Genomic DNA, 24,075 nt, shown 5'->3' with positions numbered 1-24,075 from the left:
CATCAGGCACACTGAGCGCCTCACTGGTTCTGAAACTTTCTAGGAGCAGTCTTCCTCCCAGTCTTTTCAGGATCAATTGTATTTACATAAACTGAGAATGGGAGCTTCCTTAAATTTTACAGCTGAGGCACCTCATTTACTTTACTTTAGTCCAAGCTCCACTTTTCACTTAATCTGTGTTTGCCGGCAAAGCTCTTATCCCAAATATCTGCATGACTTACTCCCTCACATTTTTCAAGTCTTTGCATAGATAGTGTCTATTTAAAATGGATGCCTGCAAGCACTTTCTATCCTTCTTTCTTGCTTTATTGTTCTCTATAGCTTTTATAACTACTTAACACACTCCGTGATATGTATTGATTTATTATTTTTTTACTTCTCTCTCTCCCCACTAGAATGAAATGCCTATTAAGGGCAGACATTTTTGTCTCTTTTGCTTACTAGAATATCCTCATGTAACTGTGTCTGGCATATAGAAGGAGTCCTATAACCATTTGTTGGTAAGTATAAAATGAATGAGTAAATTAAATTATTGATGTTTTCATCTTGTTCTAGATGGAAAAATAATTAACCTAATATTTGTTCAATAAGAGGAGGTTCACAGTAGGTTTTTGACAATTAGCCTTCTTCAAATTAAACAAGTAGATCTGATGTATCCAATATCATTTCTTAAGGTAAATAATAGAAAATAAATTCAGTTTAAAAAACTCTATAGCATACAGAAAAGGATATTAATATTTAAGTAAAAAAATTAAAATATTAGAATGAAATGCAAGAGGTAACAACAGTGGCTATCTCTGGATAATGGCATTATCATCTTTGTCATATCTATAATTTTTCTGTATTAAAAATAATGTTACTCAAATAAAAAGAAAATGTCAGAAAATAACCTCATTGCTAAGCAATTAAACTATTCACAAATTTCCAAGGACATTATTCCATTTCATTTTATTTATTTCCATTAACAATCCTTTATTGAGCAAAACATTGTGCCAGGTGCTGGGAAAGATACAAAGATGAATAAAACACAAGCCATGTCCTTAAAAGAGTTTATAATCCAATGTGCACCAATAACACAAGGGAGCAAAGTGCTGAGTGTGCACCAGTTATGGAACTCCCAACCCTCTGGGTTCCAAATTGGAATGCTGGAATTATATTTGAGCCTTTGCAATTTCCATCCCAGGACTATGCTTGACGTTATTCTTCCCTGGACCAAATCAGAACTACTGTCTAGGAAGACTTAAGAAAAACCTCAAACACCAGAGGAGGCATGGAAAATTTTTTGGAGATGAGAGAAAGAAAAGAGAATAAGGTGGGTTGGTGAGAAGGTGATCTGACCAGATGAACTGATTGATGGTGGAGGATGGCGGCAGAGGAGAGCATGAGTCAGTGATGTTTCCCATACACTGCTAAGAGCATTCTGTCCACAGAGAAGACAGTGAAGATGAAGATAAGGTAGGAAGGGTGGGAAAACTTTTAGGACTGGGCAAATTCAGCAACCTTAAACCACAAAAATCTTTGAAACTCCGCATTAGAGGAGATCATAAGAGGTCATTTGGGGGCGCCTGAGTGGCTCAGTTGGTTAAGCATCTGCCTTTGGATCAGGTCATGATCTCAGAGTCCTGGGATTGAGCCCTGCCTCTGGCTCCCTGCTCAGTGGGGAGCCTTCTTCTCCCTCTCTTTCTGCTTGCCTCCCCTCATGCTCTCTCTCTCTCAAATAAATAAATAAAGTCTTAATTTAAAAAAAAAACTCGACATTTTGTCATTTTCTTGCCTGCAGGCACAACCACAAACTGTCTTCAAGATGGGAATAATCACAACTGAACTTATAGAATGTCCACTATATGGTAGGCATGGATCTAGGCATTTTAACATATTTGAACATGTTTTTTTTTTTTTTTATCACAACAACCCTTTGAAATAGGTGCAGTTATTATCTCTATCTTAGGAGAAAGGAGAGTGAGATGTCAAGAAACTAAGCAACTGGCTGAATGTCACAAGCTAGTAAGGAGGAGAGATAAGATCGATCCCAAACAATCTGTCTTGTGAGTCCACATTTTTAAACTACTATGCTCTCCTGCCTCTCTTTAAGATGTCCAATTTATTTAACCTTAACAAAGAAAGACAAATTATTTTGCCTGGGTCAAATCCCTTTTTTTCTCCATTGATATATCATGCTTGAAGATTGTTATAAAATCAGCCATCAGCAATTATTATTGCTTTAACTTGGAAGTTTAATTGTGGGTAACAAAAGAGTATAAATGCCAGGTTGACAAGGGATGGACCATGGTCAAATGTTTGTCATTAACTTGGCCTCATAGCCACCTCCTTGTAAGATCTCTGCATCACAGAAGAAAAGGTAGGAACTTCATTTCCTGAATTCTCTTCCTCAACTGGTTCCTGAATCATTTTCCAATGAAAGGCATTCATTTGAGATTTGGAAATAGGAAGAGAAATAGAGGATATTATTTTCATCAGGAGGAAGCAGCCAGATGCATAGTAGACATGAGGTTCACAGTGATCCAATATAATCATCTTGTCATCAAGTGGCTGGGCAGTCTCCTCAAGGAATAGGGCCATATTAGGGATATACTTTTGGGCTCTGTTGTTAAATCAGAGGCATTGATAAGGGTGGCCCGTGATTAATTAGTCTTCATCTCTGCTGCTGTAGCCACTCTGTTCATGGAACCATCATGCCAATTCAAAAGTCTGATGGCAAACACTGCCTAATGCCACTTGGCTTGCCCAATTTTTTCTGCTTGTTTATTCAATGCCTTTTCAATTATGAATGCTTTCTGGAAGTTATTAACATGTGATAAGAACATGTTTCAAATAAAATACATTCACTCCCACATATACATCTTCACCCTCTACTCCAAAAGTTTTGTCCTTAAGTCTTTTTTTAAGTATTTGTCTACAACCTTCTAACTCCTGGCTTTCATACTCCTGACCAACTTGCCAGACTCATCTGCCACTGATATCTATTCCATATATATTAGTTTAGGCCACTTATCTTTCTATTATAAGTGGATAAGCCAGTTGTTCTGTTTAAGATTCTTCCCAGCTGTAAGATTTTTCCTCTCTACTGTTTTTCAAGATCATTTTTCTGAGTGTGGCTATAATGCAGTTATCATTTAATTTCGGCTTGTACCCATATGCTGAACTATTCATAAACTAAATTCAGGCTGTTCCTTCCTGCTTCAGATGGTTTTGTAGATGCCCTCCGCCATATGTTCATTAGTGTGAGCTGATGGAGGGGCATTCAGCCAGCATGATGATGTGGGGGTCTGCTGTGCTTGATCATATAGCTTACTTGTACTGTCTGGTCTTTACTAGTGTTTAATCCTGAATGTATCTACCATTTTTATCTTAGCATGAATTGCTGCTGGGACTATTTGATTCTATGACTTGATGGTTCTAATATAACTCAGCTCTTGATGGGAAATTCTGGTGTGGCTTTTGGTGTCTCACGGCCAAGTATTCCCTCTCTACCAGGGCCCACTAACTCCCTTGGAGCTGTCTTTAAAAGGCAAATAACTCTCCCTGGCCTATGTTTTGGCCTTGCTGTTGAACCTCAGGACCCTGCCTTGTAGTATGCCCAATGGTCCTTGCCAGAAACTCCATGCTACATCTTCCACTTCAGACACCCCCAATAGTACAGGGTCTGCTAGAATGTATAACCCAAGTGGTAGGGCTATTGTACCACAGTCTGGACCTGCTACATAGTTCTTTCACATTCACTTAAAGCTGGTTCTTTTTCATGTCAACCAATGTGTAAATGAAAGAATTATTTGGGGACCCCAGAGAGGTTCCTTCCTTGTTTTGGGAGATGCACTTATAACAATTAGTCTTTTACTTCATAGAAGATGTCCTGGTAAAGCTCTGACCACTTGTGTCCTTATTGGCAGTTGGGTGGTAAGGGATTCAGTTCTCAAATCCAATTCTCAATTCACTCTGACTATTAACTCTGATAGTTCTGATCCTTCGGGAAGTGGACACAGATAAAATTGGCAGTGCAAATTCCCTGTAAGAATGTCTGAAAGATAAAGGGGGAAGAAACAATATTAGGTAGGGGAAGCCTTCAGTCCATGATTCAAATCTGACATCTGTGAAATAAGAGGGGATAGAAGCAGGATTGAGTAGGGAGAGCTTCAGAAAAAGCAAAAGGAAACCTGGAAGCAAACATTTCCTAGTAAAGCTATCTCATGTTGAGGAGAAATAGATCCTAGTAGCTTTTTAATGGTCCATCGTAAGATGAGGACTATACAGGAATCCAAAGTCTTACCTTGAAAGCTAAGATAGATCCAAAAAGGCTCTGAAGTTGAAGGCTATCATCCAACTGCCTTCCTTGCAGCTGAATGGTAAGTTTGTTTCTTGAAGAGAGATCTCAGTGGCATAACGGTCAATAAGAATGTAAGGATCTAGCACAAACATACAGGGTCTGGCCTTGCATAGAAGCAAGGACAGCTTGTCTATAGTAACACAAAGGAAGGCAGTGTTAAAGGTGTAGATGCCAATGGATATATAGTCACGGTAGTGAGATTTGGTATACATTCTCTTCAATTTTCTTAGCAAATCAGAAAGCAAAGTTATCTCTTCAATCTTCTTACTGAAAAATAAAATGCAGTTATCTGCTAAGCATGAGGATGGGAAAGGAAACATTAGAGGTTTGAGAAAAGAGAAAGTAGGTGTGGTACCAAATGGAGAAGGATATTCCAAAGAAAGGAATCAGTATATGTGCATGGATTGTTTGAGTAAGTGGCTTTATATGGTTTTGCTATGACTGGAAGAAGTTAGGATGAAGCTGGAAAGCTAGGTTGAGATCAGGTTATGAGTGTCTTTGAATGATGTGTTCATGATTTAGATTTTTTTATATTTGTGAAAAACTATTCATAGTTTTAACTAGGGAAACTTAATTAGAATAACATTTACACTGGAAAAATAAGTTTTTTTGGCAGCACAGAGATTATACAACAGAGAGAAGTAGAGGTTTCCCTCACTATGTGAATGCTCGCTGTCCAAATCTTCCCTTAACTTCTTATAAAATATCTACCCAAAACTTACTACTTTAGTTGAAATCCGTGCTAATAAGACTACATACATGTGCTAGCAAAAATCCTTTTGGTTGGAATCTGCACTGGAGGATTCATATAATACGGTTCCCATATTTTCACTGTTCTATTGGGATGGTAACTTATGCTCCTGTTTTTAAACCATTTTTGTCTATCTATTATTATTAAGTAAAAGTATTTTTAAAGAAAATTAGAAAAATAAATCTAAAGAAAAGAATTGTCTAGAAAAGGTCATATACTTAAAAGAAATGCTAGAGATGATGAAGCATATTGAGCAAAGTGAATGCATTAAATACATTACGCTTGTCCATGTGCATATATGTATCTTTGTGCACATGATAAGAAAATAAATATTGTGAAAGTACTGTTGATGCTGGAGAGCTTCACTGTGTTACTTGACTCCAGCATAATATTTTTTAATAACTAGAGAAATGTCTTATGTAATGGACTGAGAGCCCCACTCAGCATGAGATGCCCTTTAGCACCATGTTGAAATAGCAAAAGGCTCTAGACATCCCTAAAAATCTGAAAAAGGCAGTGGAGAAAGGAAGTGATTAGGTGGGGGAGCTGAGTTGCAAAACAAGTCAGAAATAGTTTGAGAAATTTGAGAAACTGTAAGATTTTATAATTTGAGGATCACTGGCAGACCCACCCCTAATACTTACAGAGCCTGCGGTAGAGTAAAAAGGAGGGTTGAGCCCACAGCCAAACCAAACTTCCCTCTGACCAATTCCAGCCCATACTGTGAGGGGTCTTGCACACGTGAATGTGGATGCTCCAGCCCATACTTCAAAGCTCCATCCTACTGGCTCTCTCCCAACCCTTGGCTTAACAAAGAGCCATGCCATGACTACCCCTCGTGTGTCATCCAACTTGTGCAGGCCCTGGAAGTGGGCTTGTATCCATTTGGGCAGGGAATTCCTGAGTCTTTCCCTAATTTTGGTCTAAAAGAGGGACAGAGACACTGGGTGATCACATTCTTTTGATTTCTAGGACTACTTGCTCTGTGGGGAGGGGTCTGCAGGAGGAGGGCCAGAGCTAAGCACAGGGTAGGTTTGCTGGGACTTAAGGGCAATACTGATTATGGTCAAAGCAGTTTCTACTAATAGTGAGGATGAATCAATCTTTCTCAGTGAAATAGAGGGAACCATTGATCAAAAAGAAGAGCCATGAATGGCAATGACAAATCTTTTTAAAAAATGTAGATAATGCATAAATATAATCACATATGATATGATATAATGTAACATAATACAACATTATACAGCATATAATAAGAAAAGTAGTGGTGTCAAAGGAATAGTTTTTTATTCTCCTTGAATTAAATTGAAATGAAATGAACAACCACAAAAATTGTACAAACAAAAAATATCTTCAACCAAATTAGGTAATAAAATATTCTCATGAATTTGAAAATATAAGTGAGTGGGGCCAAATTATCAAAATCAAAAACACCCTCTATGATAAAAAACAAACAAACAAAGCAAAACCAAACAAGAAATAGGGCATAATACAAAACAAGACAAAAAACCCCGAGAAAATATTTAAAGACCTTGACCTGGAGCACCGAGAAATCACTAACAAGTAAGTACTAATTTCCAAAGGCAAAGTCTTCTTGGAACCTCAGTGCCCCTATTAGAAAAGATGGAGGAGGACACACAGGTCCTAATTCATGAGTGAGATCACATAATGTTGGGCAGTCTGGACCTTATGAAGTCCTGAAATGAATCTTAACCTCTTCCAGGGCTAAGACTTGCATTGAGGCGAAACCCAAATTAAGCAGGAGAGAGTGACTAGGGGTACCATTCCTTGGAGTGATCCCCCAGATACCTGGTGGCAGTTTGATTATAATGGGCCACTCCAGTAACAGAAGAGGCAGGTCTTTATTCTTACTGAAAAAGTCATTTACTCAAAAAGTCACTTACTCTGAATTTGGGTTTATCTTTTCTGCATGAAGTGCTTCTGTCAACACTCCTCCAGTGCCTTACAGATACCCTATCCGCTGTCATAGTATTCTACATACCCTCTTCCCTGTCACTGCTGTCAGTCAGGATCCTCAAGTTTCTCTCTCAGGCTTTCTCATTTCTGCTGGTACACAGTAGCCAAGTTCTATAGGTCTTTTAGTGAATAATCTCTTCCCTCCCTTATCAGGACAGCACTACATCCGGCTATGCAATGCTGATGCTTGAACTTGGTTATTAGTCTAGTGGCCAGTGGTAGAGGTAGAAGTAGATGTTGGAAGGTATGTGCATTAGCTGAGGTCTGTGTACATCCTGCCAGCAGGAAGGTCATAGTTGGGTAGGGGGATCTGGGTGCTATCTTCTAGCGAGAGGAAATAGGCCACTTATGCAGCACAGAGGGCTCCAGGGCATGTAGAGATTCAATATTTACAGTTGCATCTACCCTGTGACCCTATCCTAACCTAAGCATTTGGGCTTTGCTCTTTCGATGTGGCCTCTGACTTTGGTTAGGAGCTTGTTGAGGCTTTCCGGCTTTTTTTTTTTTTTTTTTTTAAGTTTTCCTCCTATTAAATGCTGTTAAAGAGGCCTTCTGATTTCATACCATGCTTTAAGTCATCAATTGGCTGACCCGAGACTATGATACAGTTTTCTCTTCAAACAATGGTGTCCAGAGTACAAAACCATCAGAATATCAAAGTGAATAGTTTCTGCCATTGATGGAAGCACCAAATATGTTATAATTCAAGAGATTATAAAGGTATTTTTTTAAGAATCCCACAGGTCACCTTTTGTAGGTTGCAAGAGTACCAATTCATTATTCTGAAACCTGGCAAGTAAAGGAAAAGAATAACATATAAGTTTTTCCACAATGATATAACAAGAAAATTGCAATATGAAATATAAGAGATAGTTAAAAGATAGGTATGGTATAATGCCTTCTGCATAATATTCAAAGGAATCTTGTATATTATTTATAGATACAAACATATGTGACAGAGTTTTAAAAACATACAAAGTGATAAACCACATTTCAGGATAGTAATTACCTCAGGGAAAAAGGAGAGAATGAGATCGGGGAGTTTTATACAGAAAACTTTATAGTATCTATAATGTCCTTCTTTGAAAACAATTAGAAAAAAATATCTGAAGCGAATATTGCAAAACGTACATATTGAACAGACTTGAGAGACAGTTGGTACCATCAAGCTTTTCTTGATTATTCTCTCATTATAGTTTTTTTTTTTTTTTTTTTTTTTTTTATGATAGTGAGAGAGAGAGAGGCAGAGACACAGGCAGAGGGAGAAGCAGGCTCCATGCACCGGGAGCCCGACGTGGGATTTGATCCCGGGTCTCCAGGATCGCGCCCTGGGCCAAAGGCAGGTGCTAAACCGCTGCGCCACCCAGGGATCCCCTCTCTCATTATAATTATGCTTGAGGTTTTTCATTATTTTTAAGATAAATAAAAAAATAAATAACAGCCTTTATGATTTCTGTGTCTAGAGAGCCTGAATGATGGTGGCATCATTCAATGTAATACAGACAAGATGAACAACTGGTTTCTTAGCAAGATAAGGGATTAAACTTTGGCTATATTAGGTTAAAGAAACCTAACATGTATTTCCATCTTATACAAAACAAACTATCTTCATGTCCTCCTTTTCTTTTCGCTTTATTTTTAAATGAACTTTCTAGACTGGTTAGGCATGTCTTGAAGATGAATGGCCTCGACTGAGTATGTCTAGATTTTGTAAGAATGTAATGTAAAGTTTTCCATGTTTTCTGAAGACTTGATGGAGAAACATGGATAAAATAGAAGACCAGTTAGATGTGCTCAAGGTTTTACATAGAATTAGTTATGGTTTGGCCCCAAATGGATTAGTATTGAACAATAAAGATGTCTCTAATACTTAAAAGGTATTTTGTTGGAGTGGTTATAGACAATAAGAACAAGTAATGAGCTTATCTTCACAGAAAATAATAGACTAGAATTTATTTAGCATTATGAGGGCTAGGCTGTCTCAGAAACACTTTGCTTGCATTATTGCCTTTTACTAATTATGACAGCCCTTTCAAATAAGTATTGTTACCATGCTAATTTCATAACTAAGGGAAATCCAACTCAGACGGGTTAAGTAGCTTGCCAGGGTCATTCAGTAGCTTGCATACCTACTTACTAACTTACCTGAAACTTCCCAGGAGCCGTGGAAAAAGGCAATGTCACACGATGGTTCTGAGCATGGGGTGTGGGAGTCAGGCCAGATCTGAGTTTGAGTCTGAGATTGTTGGCTACTAACCCTGTGGTTTTGGGCAGGTACTTAATCTCTCTGATTCTCAATTTGCTCACTAAAACTGCAAAAATAACAAGCGGTTGATTTCACAGGGCGTTTGTGAAGAGAAATGAGATGATGCATGGAAAGCCCTTCTTACGTGTACAGGACCTTGTATCGTTGAATGTTAGCTAGGAGATGCTTTAGGATAATACAAAGGAATGGCCAATATAAATGATAAGCTATTGGGAAGATGTTTTTGCCTGGTACTCTTGGCATTAAATTGTCTCATTGGCTCCTATGTATAGACTGGCTCTGGGTTGAACCACACTATGGATCCATGTGCATCATTTTAGAAAGAGCACTTCTCCACAATGGTGACAAAGCAGAGGAATGAATTATTGGACTTACTTCTCTTGTTCAGAGTCCAGGAGGCTAGAATCCAAGTTCATTTCTACTTCAAGATGAGAAACAGTAACCCTGATGATGGGTGAGGTTATCACATATTTTTAAATTTTGAACAAGCAATTAACTCACAGTGGATGTCCTGTCAGTGCTGAGCAGGACATGGGGCAGCTTCTAATGATAACACAGTGATAAATGTTTCTCTTAGTCAGCTTGCCAAGCTCACTTAAACCCAATAGGAACTGTTAGCAAGGTGCCAAGGGGACCGGCTCAAAGCTTTTAAAGGTCTTTAAATATAACTTTTCTAATTATAAATGTAAAATACTGTTTGTTGTGGAAAATTGGAAAATAGAGGTTTTCTATGTGTATTATAAAAGGAAGGGCATTTTCTAGTAATAGACAGTCCTAGTTACAACCATGTCCTCTTCTACATTTTCTTTGAAATATGCAGTTTCATGAAAAAATAGGGATGATTTTGAAAGACAATTTCACAGATATTTTTCATGGCTGCTGTGTATTTTAGCCCTTCTGTTAAAAAGACTTCTTTCTTCATTATGCTATGAAATTTAAGTCAACATGACACCATTTTTTTTTTCCTTAGAAAAGCAGACTCACCTCCTCCGATGCAGCAATTGGCTAATTTAAACCTCAAAGAAAGGGCCTATGGTGGTCACCCTTCATCCGGGATTTCATTACAGGAGGTGGTATTTCATACACTAATCAAAACATATGAGCTGAACTGAGTGCCACCCTCCTCTCCATCCTCCCCAAACAGTGTGATTCCTTAGAGGAATGATTGCTTTGCTCTGTCTTGTCCTTAGCTTCTTGCATCCAGATAGGAATTCTCCAAGTGTAGACATCAGGATAGTACAAGTATTTATTTTTGATAAGGCTCAAGGGATTTTCTCAAAAGTATATTAAAAACATATTTTTCAATAATTCTTTTGTAGTTGCTCAGAAAAATTTTGGAAAGCTAGAAATTATAGTCTTTATTTTTCAGATGAAAGGCTTATTTTCTTATTAAGTAACTGGCTCTTTGCCTCTTCTTCAGGCCATGACCTCACTTTCTGAACAACTAATAGAGGCATTCTGAGTCACCTATTGGGTGCTATGGGAGAACAAGGTGGGTTCAGACTTGGTGATGCCTATAGCGCATGTTGGAATAAATCCAGGAATGTGTATTTTACTGTCTCGCAAGAAAACAAAAACAACCCCCCCCCCCAAAAAAAAAAAAACAAAAAAAGTGAAGCAAATAAGTCAATGTATAATTACACAGGAAAATGTCAAACTTATCTTGGAGATTTTGGGGAAACAGAAAAAAAAATTACTTAATTTAAAATTAAATTACTTAAGTGTATTTTAGAGGCTCTTTAAAAGCCTGTTGTACCTGGAAATAATTACTCTCAAGTGGCAAGTGTGATTCGTAGCCACGTTAGGTCTAAAAGGAAGGTGATAGTGATTGGGGAGTTTAGCTGCCAGGAAGGCTGTTCCATAAACTTCCAAAGTCTGAGTCTCAGACTGCTTCTAGAAGAGTCTCTAAACCCATGACTATCAAGGGATGAGGATGAAGGTGTGGGTGCTATTTCCCATGGGGTCTTGTTTTGTTTTTTAAACCACATGTGGGGACGCCTGGGTGGCTCAGTTGTTGAGCATCTGCCTTAGGCTCAGGGTGTGATCCCAGGGACCTGGGATACAGTCCCGCTTTGGTCTCCCCAGAGGGAGCCTGCTTCTCCCTCTGCCTATGTCTCTGCCTCTCTGTGTGTCTCTCATGAATAAATAAATAAAATCTTTAAAAAAATAAACCATATGTGATCCCAGATCAGAATCTCTGGATATGTGGACATGGAGTGAATTGTAGGTAATATTGGGGAAAAATGCAGCTAGACTTCCATGAATTAACTGACTAGCTGTATCTGATTAAACCTCTTTCTGAAAACAACTGAAATAGCTGAATCAAGGCAAAGAACTTAAGCACCAAAACATTTGAAGATATCTGAGAGCTACCAAGACAGCAGGACTTGTGCACCCAAGATCCAAGAAAAGAAGAGAGGGCTGAAAGCACATTGGCATCACTTTTCTTTCAAGGCATTTGCAAATTTGAAAGCAGCAGAGAAGTTGAGGAGGTAGGCAGAGATTTTGACTAAACTAGAGCTCGAAGGACCATAATAGAAATGTAGAGCCCCCTATGCCCCAGGTGTGAGAGTGAACTGGAGACTCAGCAGTACCCAGAAGACAGAAATCCAGATTGAAATGTGTTCAGTCTCAAAATGCAAACAAAACAAAACAAGATAAAACACAGCTTTCCCCTCTCTTCATCGTATGTCTTATCAGTATTGGGAAGGAAGTGACCTCTCTCTTAACCAAGGTCCACCCCTCCATCTGTGTCCATCAATTACTATCACTCTTTTTCCTGCACCAATAGGCTCACCATATCGCTTTTTTGTCAACCAGTATTTTTTGTCCCGTTGGCACTCACCATGCTATGAGTTGTTTCTTGTGATTGGACTTCACCAAAATGCTTCTTTGAGTAGAATGGAGCAGCCCTTCAGTTGGACACAGGAACTTTCTCTGGGCTTCCGTTTTTCTTCCCCAGATGATTTTCTTAAACATATTTCAGGAACAATAGAATATTTTTATGTTAATTAAGCACTTTACTTTCTTGTCATGAATCTTGCCCTTTCCTGGCTATTTACCATAGTGCTAGCCATGTTACACAGCAGACCCTTCAGGGTAAGCCCATTAGACACATGGGAGAGGGGAACCAAATACACATTGTGGCTGAATGTCAGGTGACCCAGAGTTAAAATGAGTATTCGGCCAAAACTGAAGCTGAAGACTAATGTCACCTCATGGAATGCATTTCCAGGGCACAAGAATAAGTATTAAATTTTCCAACTTTTAACTTGATCATTAAAAATGCTGGTAGTCAAATTTTTAAAGTTTGATACTGTTGCACAAGACAATAATTTCTTAGGCGTCCCAAGTGAGGTCAATACGCTCAACCTTTGCTGTGCTAAATAGATTCTCACCTTCAATTTAGGTCGGGAGAGGGTGAGGCTATTTTCTGTTGCGCTTCGGTGTTTTAAGTGCTGTGATGCGAAATGACCCCTGAGTCACTGAGCTTTCCTCTTGTACAGAATTGCAACATGCAGAACACATAAGAGGATTATTTTTCATTCAATTTTGAAAGTCTACCTATATTTGAAAGTGAATATTTAGATGTTAATTAATATTTAACTTGGTGACTCATAACTAATATTGCTCATATGCTACAAGCTTATAGACATATTAAGTATTTTACATTATATTATAAACCTATATGGTTATATATTTTCTTTTGTTAGCTGTGCACAATCTCCATTTCCTGCTCTCATAGGGAATAGAAAATTGTAGCAGTCATCACTTGACGGATTCATATTATGCCGGTACTGTTCTCTGAGTCAGGACACTCTCCAATCCCTCTTAACCCTTCACTAACCTGTTCACATTGATTTCTTAGTTTAAACATTATATGCCTGGCAGAAATTTAGACAACCCTCTGTATCAACTTCCTAGGGATGCTACAACTAATTACCACAAATGTGGTGCCTTAAAACAATAAAAATCTGTTTTCTCACACCTGGAGGCTAGAAATTTGCTGTTAAGGTGTTGGAAGGGCTATAGTCCTTGCAAAGGCTTCTAGAAGAGAATGTCTCCTTGGTTTTTCCAGCCTCTGGGAGCTCCTGGCATTTCTTGGCTTGTGACAGTGCAACTTCAATTTCTGCCTACAGACCTTCATGTTACTCTCTTTCCCTATCTCTGTGTCATCTCCCTGTTTCTTCTCTTTAAGGACACTAGTCATTGGAATTAAAGCCCACTCTAAATCCAGGATGATGATGATCTCATTTAGCAATCCTTAATTTAGTTATATTTGCAAATACCCTATTTCCAAATGCCATATTCACAGGTACTGGGAGTTAGGACTTGGATACATGTTTTGAAGGAGACACAACTCAACCCAGTGTTCCATGTCTAGAGTAAGTGCACTCCGGTATTTCACCCATAAACACCGTGCTTAGCTCCAGAAGAACAATTTTTAGAACATATTTTAATTGCTTTTGAATTTTCTCTAGATCACTGAAGGCAGGATTTGGGTCTTAATATTCCTCAATACCTAGTGTGGTGTTTAGCATAAAGTAAAAGATCAATAACTATCATGCAATCAATACATAGAAACATTAAGAAGACCCATTTCAGGCCAACATAAGGATTTAGGGAAGAGGGCGACCCAGTGGCTCAGCGGTTTAGTGCCGCCTTCAGCCCAGGGTGTGATCCTGGACACCTGGGATCGAGTCCCACGCAGGGCTCCCTGCATAGAGCCTGCTTCTCCCTCTGCCTGTGTCTCTGACTCTCTCTCTTTCTCTCTGTGTCTCTCATGAATAAAATAAAATATTTTTAAAAAAAGGATTTAGGGAAGACATTTGTGTTATTTTAAAGCAAGTTACAGTTTGAGCTGGTTACTTTAGGAACCAAGGAAACAGAGCTAATCAAAGTGAGAAAACTGTTCCTTTGCATGCAAAAAACACTCTATAATACAATTTTACTATGCAAGTATAATGTCCCACATCAAACTAGTCTGAGTCGGAAGAAACTAGAGAGTGAGTTACTTTCCATAATAAGGTAAGACAAAATTGAGTGTTTTTAGATATCAGCCCTGCACATTGTAGGTTGGAAGAGAGAGAAGGGGAGAGAGAGAGAGACTGACAGAGTGGGTGAGAGAGGTCATAGTGGTAGATCAGAGACTAAGGAGAAGAATGGCCAGTGACAAACTGAATCTGTGTGTTGAAATGACCAATTGTCTTCATAACTGTACTATCTAATAATTGCTCTCCTTCTGTGACTTACTCATTTGCAGTAACAAGTTTCCTAAATGGCTTGTAGTAGTTGGTACTCTAAGAAATGAAATATGGGCATGGCCATCAGCACATGGGGCACAATATGCAACAAGTGGACAGCTGCTTCTGGAAGTAAGATAAAAGAACCCAGATGGCACATTCAATATAAGCCGGGATCCAGAATCAGAAGGTCTAGGAGACCACTGGACCCACAAATCATCCTTTGGAATATGGGAGGAAAACTAAAATTTTCAGGTATATACGATGGGGGCCTTGAGGCATTTTGCTTTTGCCTTAATGAAAATTGATATCTGGAAAGTTTTATATTAGCAACTTTGAGACACTTGAATTGCATAAGTAAGAGCTTTTTAACAGCCTGAAATATCTTTAGATGAAAAGGCATTGAGTGTTTTGGCACCAGAGGTATGTAAACATGATCTAAAAGACTGCTTGGCAGGGACATAGGGTAGGGGATTCATGCTTTTGATTTTTGATATCTACCACCCATCATGCTCTATGGAGCATCATGATTTTAAGATTTTAAGATTCTAAGGCTCACTGTGATCAATGTAACTTTCTTTTCAAATAGAATTTTTTTAATACAGGTTAACTCTGTGCATAGGTAATTTGTAGTGAGTAGCTTCAAAAAATTTGGAAGTTCTGTCCTTCCATCTATTTAAATGAAATACAAGTTTCTGTCTCCTCTGGCCCAAGGTTGTGTTCTGTTCATGGTGTGTTCATTCTTACTGCATTTCTTGTTTGTCCTCTGGAATCTACAGTGAGATGGGATGCACATGCATGGATCAAATTTTTAAAGTTTGATATTATTGGAAGTCCGCATGCATGAAAGTCTGGGTAGTTTTTCCTCCCCACCCCAGCTACCATTCTCCATAAGCTTGTTATAAAAGAAATTCACAGTGTTCTACAAATGCTGGCTGGCATTCAACACAGATTCGAAATAAAGCTCCAGATGGAGACACCTACATGAATCTACAAGAACGACTAAGGAAAACAAGTAAATGTCACCACCACCTTCTATGTTAAAACCAGAATGGAAGATGTAAACATGGCAATGAAAGTTGCATCTTCCCATATTGATATTCTCTGCTCACCAGAGCTGCTTTGATTATTGCTGAAAGTTTACATTATAGAGATTTATCAAAGATTCTTAGCATTATAAGTAATATGGACAATTTCTCTTCAGATTTGGGCTCTGTTATTTGTTTTTATTTGGAATTAAATAAAATTGGATGTTCCTTATTACACTCTGATATTGGCTGACTAACTACCTAAAGCACATGTCATCTCTGAGAGGGCAGGACATTGGTCACTGCTGTATTCTTGTGCCCAGAAAAAAATCAGAAACATAGTAAGAATTTAGAAAATACTTGTAGAATTGATAAATGGAGCTTATATTCCAAAAATAAGGACACCGATTATAAAAAAAGGAACTAATTGAAAACTGATTAATCACACTAAGAGAGAAACACAAAGAGAAAAGTAAGAGTGTATGGAAAGTGCCAGAAGAGTGGCCCTTGTAGGAGACCTTAACCATCTGCAAAAAAGCAGAGAAAGAACATCATAGGCAGAGGACAAGCTCTGGAAGTCCAGAGGAAAGAAAAGACTTTATATGTTCTAGGAATTCAAGAGAGGTGGTGTGGTTGGAGCAGAAGGAATGAGAGGAAAAATCAGGTAAGTTTAAAGGAGTAGGCAGGAGTCAGATGGTTTGTGGTTCTACACAAATTCACAGTGTTCTACAAATGCTGGCTGGCCTACCAGCTGGCTGGCTGGTGCAGTAGGATATCACTGAAGAAAACCCAGGGTGTGCCATGATCTGATTTAGGTTTTAAAATGTTTATTCTGGTTGGTGTATGAAGAAAACATTAGATGTGGTTGGGGGTATTGGGAGGTCAGATGAGGGATGATTGGGGGGGGGGCTTTGCAGTGCACTTTGGAGGGAAAATGAAACCATTTTTTTAGTATTGGAATCAGCTTGAACAAGTAGTGGTGCCTTCTTTAAATAATATGTCTATATGAAGATGTGGGAAATTAAGAGCTTTGCTAGAACTACCTATTAGGTTAAGGGCATCGCTGAATATATGAACTGGAGCTCAGTAGGGTATTATGGGTTGGAGGTACAATTTGGGAACCACCAGCATCTGGATGGTATTTTAAACCAAGTACTAGATGAGATAACTGGACGATAAACATACATAGGGAAGAAAAGATAAGCTAGGGATAACTCCCAAGTCACTCTCTTTAGGAGCCCATCCCAAGAGCAGTCCCAGACATACCACACAGAGAGGTAAATCAATTAGGATCTAGTCAGGTGTTATCTGAACGGGGAAAATGTAATATAAGTAATTACTATCTAGTTGAGGTGGTCAACTACTAAAAGAATAAATGGGATTTGAAGAGGCCAAGCATCCCCTCTAGGACAAGAGAAGGAATTTAGGACTAGGAGAGAGTCCCTTCCCCCAATGCTGAGATTTGAACTTCTTAGAAGAGGTTGTGACTAGCTAGAAACAGGCAGCTTGCAAGTAGCAAAAAGGTAAGAGAGTAGGGTTGAGGAGGGAGCTGGAGCTGCCCAGATAAGGGCCTGGTGGGGAGCACGTGGCCTGAGAGCTACAACAGAAGCTGCCTACTGCAGTTACCCAAATGGTTGCCAGGGAGCAAAGCATGATCTGAGGGTGCATCTGGAGTTTGTCCACAAGGACCACCAGGGTCCTATCCTGCATGATAATAATGGAAGATCACAACCCTGAAGAGAAATGTCTTCCTGCCTCTATCACCAAGGGATATTAGTGTCACCCCAGAGCCTTCTGTGAAAAGCCTGATGTCTCACCAGCTGGCAATGAAGAATTGTTTGCAACGTCCAGTTGAAGTATCCCCAGAAAGGGCAGAGAATGGTAGATTTGGAGCTGAGAGACAACACATTTAGCACTGGCATCAGAAGCCACATGTAGACGCTCCAAGAGATAACCCCAGATGAACCTTCAGCCGAACCCCCAGCTGACAGACAGCATGAGCCACCAGCCATGTAAACGATCCATCATGTTGACTCACTCCACTTTAGCGTTCAGATGATGATAACCCCAGCAGACATCTGAGTGCTTCTGCCTAAGAGACTGAACTAGAACCATCTAGCTAAGTCCAGCCAATCCAGAACCATGAGAGACAATAAGTTGTTAGTCAGTAAGTCTTGGAGTAGTTTGCAATACAGAAATAGATAACTGGAACTGAAGGAGGCGCTAACTGTTGAGAAGTTTGCTGAAAGACCTTTTGGCATGTAGACTGACCGGAAATGTCCATTCAATTTCACAACATAACATAAAGAAGTGGAGAAACAGAAGTAGGCAGGTAGTGAGAGAACAGAGTGGGGGTGGAGGTGAGGGTGGAGAACTACACTGTTGGGAGAGAAGAATGTATACTTTCTTTTCTATGTCATCACCTTTTTTTATTTTTATTTTTATTTTTTTTGTTCTCACCCTTCTGACATTTCCGGATGAAGGTGACCCATCTTTCCCCATCTGACATTTCCAGGAGACTCATCCCTGACATAGGTCTCCAGACTCTTCTTCTCAACCCACACTCACATGAGGCAACCCTTCATCTCCCATGGTTTGAAATAGCAACAATATGCTTATAACCTCAAAATCCAAGCTGGCAGTATCAGCTTTTTCCTGGGTTTTGGACACACATATCCACTCCCCATTTAACACTTATTTGCTTCTCCCCAAATTGTTTATGTCCAAAATTGAAGTCATGAACTTCCCTCACCAACTTCTTCCTCTACTTGCCCTATCCAGTGAGTGCTCCATTGTGTACTCATTTATCCAAGTTAGAGTCCTGGAGGTGACCATGGACACATATGTCTCTTTATCTTTCACAGGCAATTCTAAGTCCAGATTTATTCTACCTTTTAGCATCTCCTGAATCTTCCTTCTTTTTTCCACTTATGCTATCATTACCTTTATCTGAAATACTTTTGTATCTTGTTTGTCCTTCCTCACTAAGCTCCCAAATGGTCTTTTCATAGCCTCTATTACCTCACTTGTAACCAGTCTGCACACAGCTTGCCAGTGTCGTCTTAAGGAATTGCAAACACAAATTTGTGTACCTCTGTTAAAAGCCCTGAAGTGACTTTCCATTTCTCCCCTGGTCAATATTAATGGTTCTGATATGTTCTGATATGGCCTGCAAGATTTTCCCTGTATACTCTCCTCAGCCTCATGATTTCTCAGTTCCTTATGCCCCTGATTTATCTTTATATATTAGTATTCTTTCAGCAATTTCAGCTTTTTCTTGCTTGAGACACCCTTGTAGATCAGACCAGTCACCTAACCCAGACTAGGTTAGGCACATTTATTCCTCTATAGAATGAACTATTCTTCTACATTTATGAACTCACAGCAATTTCAATGAATTATATTATCACTTGCCTTCTCTGTTCCACTGAAAACTTTATTAGGACTGGGAACATGTCTCTATTAGCCCATACTGTATCTCCAGCGCTTAGTCTAGTACCTAGCACTGAATATGGAATTCAAGATTAATGGCTGAATTTTTCAATAAAAAGGACCTAAATTATGAGAATTTAACTTTGATCATCAAGTGGCTATTTCAGGCTGTGCCTATTGAAATGAAAATTCCATTTATCTCCTAAATGGGTTAGGATGAGTTCTATTTACACCAAGTATTAGGAGAGCTTGAAAATATTCTCTTTGGTAAAAAAAAGTATACAAATAAGAATGTGAAGCTTCTTCCCCTTTGGCCTCACTAAAACAATATTATGCTCTTATTAAATGTAGAAAGAACAAGGGAAATAGAAAGATTATCATTAGGTAAAAGTGACAGCTAATTTTTTTGCAGATAAGAACCCTTGATAAATCCTAAAATTAATGGGCAAAAGTACATGATTAAAGTGATATATGTATGAAAAGAAGCTATACATTATATGTTATTAGAAAGATGCAAATTAGGACAACAATGAGATATTACTATATATATCATATATATATTCAAATGCTGCAAATCTGGAACACTGACAACAACAAATGCTGGTGAGGATGTGGAACAACAGGAATTCTCATTCATTGCTGGGTAGGAACACAAAATGATATACTTTGGAAGACAGTCTGGCAGCTTCTTACAAAACTAAACATACTTACTATATGATCCAGCAATCTCCTTTCCTAGTATTTACCCAAAGGACTTGAAAACTTGTGTCCAAGTGAAAACCTGGATGTGAATGTTCATAGAAACTTGATTCATGATTTCCAAAATTTGGAAACAACCAAAATGTCCTTCAGTAAGTGAATGGCCTAACTTGGCACATCCAGAAAATGGAATATCATTAGTGCTAAGAAGAAATGAACTATCAAGCCCCGAAACAATATGGAAGAAGATTCAATGCATATTTGTAAGTGAAGGAAGCCAATCTGCAAAAGCTACATATGGTATGATTCCAACCATATGCATCTTGGAAAAGGCAAACCTGTGGAGACAATAAAGAGAACAGTGTTTGTCAGGGGCTGGTTTGCAGAAGGATGAATAGATGAGACAGTGAATTTTTAAGAAAGTGAAAATAGTCTGTATAATACTATAATGATAGAGATATGTCATTATATTTTTGTCCAAACCCATAGAATGTACATCATCAGGAATGAACCCTACTGAAGTTTAATGTATAGAGTTTGTGTAATTAGTACATGTCAATGTAAGTTCATTGATTGCAACAAATATGGCTCTGCGTCATTCAGGTGGAGGATAGTGACAGTGGAGGAGGTCATGCATGTGTGGGAGCTGGAGGATATGGGAAATCTTTACCTTCTCCTCAATTTTGCTGTGACCCTAAAACCGCACTAAACACATAAAGTTTTGTTTTGTTTTAAAGAAAAGGATATTGGCATTATTGCAAAGTCTTTCTTCATAATCTACTTATAAATTACAATGGAGGAAATAGTAATTTTATAGTGAAGAACTCCAACAGACACACGTTACCCAGTGATCAAAGTGTATGTTACCGTAATCAGACATAACAACATAGTTCATATCTGCTCTCATGCACTGAGACAGGCCCAGCATTGCTTCTGTGCTATGCTTGCTTGCCCAATTTCTCATGTCTAACATGAAGAAGTAGACAACCCAAACTGAAGGGTATTCCCCAAAGTAATTGACTGGTATTCTTTGAAAATGTCAAGGTAGTTGGGGTGCCTGGGTGGCTTAGCTGGTTAAGCATCTGCCTTCAGCTCATGAGATTGAGCCCCACATGCAGGCTCCCTGCTCAGCAGGGCATCTGCTTCTCCCTCTCCCTTTGCCTCCTCTCCCCTGCTCATACTCTCTCTCTCTCTCTCAATTAAATAAATAAAATCTTAAAACAAAAAAGAAAGAAAATGACAAGGTATTGAAAGAAAAGACTCACGAACTGTCACTGATTGGAGGAGATCTCTGTGGAGGCATGACAACAAAATTAAATGTAGGATCCGAAACTGGATCTTCCTGGAGAAAAAGGACACAGGGGGAAACCAGGGAAATTTGAATGAAGTCTGTAGGTTAGTTAGGAGTATTGTGTCAATGTTAATTTCTTGGTTTCGATAATTGTGCTATTATTATGTAAGATGTTAACATTAGGGGAAGTTTGGTGAACAGTATATGGGAACTTGATTTACCATTCTTTGCAACTATTCTGTAAATCTAAAATTATTTCAAAATAAAAAGTTAACAAAAATACATGCTTAATCTTTTTAATTGGACTGATAGCAAGATCTTTTTGCTTGACATCTTCAAATACCTTTAATCTCTTTCAGATCTCTATGTTCAAAATTTTTCCCTTTCCTAGTTAAGATTTTCAACTTAGATACTCATTTTCCTTTTCTAACTTCCCACTATGCTCCTTCCTGCCCTGATGATCAACTATTCATTTTTCAATTGTCCTTTAATTTATACTCTACAGGGAGGCCCTCCTGATTTATATATAACCAATTTCCTGCTACAGGGAGATACAAAGCCTTCACGTTACGCTCACTCATAGTACACTCAAGTGCCTAGGGGTGAAGTCACCAAAGCCTTAGATGGTTATTTACCCTTGCATGAGAGGTTTTTAGAAATAATAGTGTCAAATTTGTAATGTCAAAATTTTAATCCCAAAACCCAAACAAGCCCAGGCTGGTATCCTGACCTTTTATATGGCAGCTTTCCCCAAGGAATGCAAAGCATTTTACGGATTGAATTGTGGTCATTATGCCTGGCACATTGGGCAAGTTCTGTGAGGCTTATTTTTAAGAAGGGATAAAATACTGAGCTCAGAACTTGGGTGCTTCATCCAACACTTACAACAAACTGGCAGCAGGAGAGGCGGTGGAGTCTGCCTTCTGACCTTCATTTTCCTGCCTTCCTTTAGAGTTCCAATCACTCTTCCTTTCTTGAGATTTCTTATCTGCAGGTTGATAGACCAGAGGCTAATGATTCTGAGAAGTCAGCAGAGAGGTCGTTGCCCCATGGAGTCTCCCACTGCTGTTGCATGAGAGGTGGAGGTAGGTTATGGCTTTGTTGGTCACTAGTATCTCTACTCAGAAAGTAGGCTTTCAATTCATGTTTGCAAGCGGTTTGTTCTTGTTCTCAAGGAGACAGGCTGTTTTTCTTTTCTCTTCTTTGGTGAAGTGCACTATATTATAGGCACTACTTCAAAGGGAATACTTGGATCAGGCTATGCTGAAAAATCCCTAGTAACCTGCCATAAATTTAAAACTTTTCAGTACAGTCAATATTTTTCAAATGCTAAAGATAGGAAATGTGGCAATTTAAAAAAATTCAGCAAATGTATTCCCCAAGGAGAACTCTTGCCCTCTTCCCACTCCTGGCGGCTGGCTTATTCTAAAGGAATCTTTCTTATCTTAAAAATGTTGACCATATGAGTAAGCCAATAGGAGCTAGCTCCCAGATTGGAGCTATGGATATCTAGAGTGGGAACCCTGGGATTCACATCCCCATAGATGTGTCTTTGTTCATTTCATATCATTTGGGTATGAAACTGATGACTTCTAATTTTCAAATAGAGGGTTAATATTTCTCTCCACTAGAGCATACTGTATAGGAATAAAGAAAATCTAACAGATGGTCATTGCAGATATGTAATTTCTTAAATCCAGACCAACTGGACTAGCATTGACTAAAAATCACCCAGCAATCTTGTTAAAAACAGACTCTTTAATCCAAATATCTGATATCCCAATTCAATGATTCAGATGCATAGCCAGGCTAGGAAATCACTACTTTGAAGGAAAGGAAAACTGGATCATACTGGCAGTTTATAAGTTGGGGAAATAAGTTTTTTTTTTTTTTTTTTTTTTTTTTTATCCTTTCAGCTCTCCATTCACCTATCTGCTTACTCAACATACATGTATTAAATCTCTAAAAATGCCTGCTATGTGGTAGGAATGGAACCGTGTGCTAAGTGCTTAATTACAGTAAAGGAGCATCCAATCAGGGGGGAAGATGTACAAGGAAATAGGCGTGTGTGTAGTCTATTAAATGCAATGCTGGGGTTGTACACATGGCGAATTGGAACCAATAAAAACATCACTGACTCCAGCCTGGAGGAGTTGGAGAAAATTTTGTAGAGGAAGTAAACTCTGACCCAGGTATCCTTTAGAGGATAGCTGGTTAAAGAAAAATTGGTGAAGAGAGATGATATAATAAGAAAGTGCATGTTAAGACGCAAGAAGTGAAAAGAACATGTTGTAGAGGAGATTTCAGTAGTTTAGTACAGCAAGAGTATAAGAAGGCCGTGGGGAAATTGGTGAAAGGTGAGATAGGAAAGTTATAAACAGGCCATGAAAGGCTCTATAATAAAGATCACATGTCCCTATGTACCTGGGACAGTCCTCATTCATACCTCTCACCCCAGATTAATTTTAATGGCTCTCTTTCACTTTTAAAAGAAGATACATTTTATGGTTGGATGATAAATTGTGTGGTTGGCCCACTTACAGACATTTTTAAGGAGTTTGGCTTTTTGGTCAGAGGAAGACATATTATATTTGAAGGGTTTCCAGGAGAGGGTATTGATCTGATTTCTGGTTTGATAATTTCACCTGGCTGCAGCACAGAGAATAGATTGTGGCAGGATGGGATTGGAGTTAGGAATATTGTTTGGTGAGCAATTGTAGGAATCCTGGCAAGAGATGATAGTGGGTTGAATAAGATGGTGGTGGTGGGTGTGAGTAGAAAGGAATGGATTCCTCTAATACTAAGAGGACTTGCCACATAAAATAGGATCATGGGTAGTTACTTAGTTTTTTCTCCTTCATCTGAATAAGGAGTTATAACAATTCTTCTTGAGATTCTCCTAAGACAAAATAGAGCAAATTGTTGAGAGTACTCAGCACGCATCCTATAAGACCCTCAAAAATTGCTTTCCTCTTTTTTGGCAACCAAGGCCCTCGTCTCCATAGCACACTTCCCAGGTCCATCTCTATTCTTCCAAATTAGAGGC

At 38.7% G+C, this 24,075-nt stretch overlaps 2 long non-coding RNA genes across 2 annotated transcripts in view; one reads left to right on the top strand and one right to left on the bottom strand.

The window, feature by feature from the left end:
- Positions 1-929: 929 nt before the first annotated feature.
- LOC102151563 lies at positions 930-22,441 on the bottom strand. The gene is made up of 4 exons (XR_005368594.1): positions 21,915-22,441; positions 21,004-21,080; positions 12,182-12,306; positions 930-4,036 (listed from the first exon to the last, which is right to left on the bottom strand). It is a non-coding gene; the product is annotated as an uncharacterized LOC102151563 (long non-coding RNA).
- LOC100687744 overlaps positions 21,860-24,075 on the top strand; it is a 17,635-nt gene continuing 15,419 nt past the window's right edge. The window contains exon 1 of the long non-coding RNA XR_005368593.1: positions 21,860-22,114. This is a non-coding gene — a long non-coding RNA (uncharacterized LOC100687744). The remainder of the gene's footprint in view (positions 22,115-24,075) is intronic.

This window comes from Canis lupus, chromosome 13 (assembly GCF_011100685.1).
Source record: "Canis lupus familiaris isolate Mischka breed German Shepherd chromosome 13, alternate assembly UU_Cfam_GSD_1.0, whole genome shotgun sequence".
NCBI classification, from domain to species: Eukaryota; Metazoa; Chordata; class Mammalia; order Carnivora; family Canidae; genus Canis; species Canis lupus.
The sequence above is the reverse complement of the archived record's forward strand: the minus strand, read 5'-3'. Positions and strand labels throughout refer to the sequence as shown.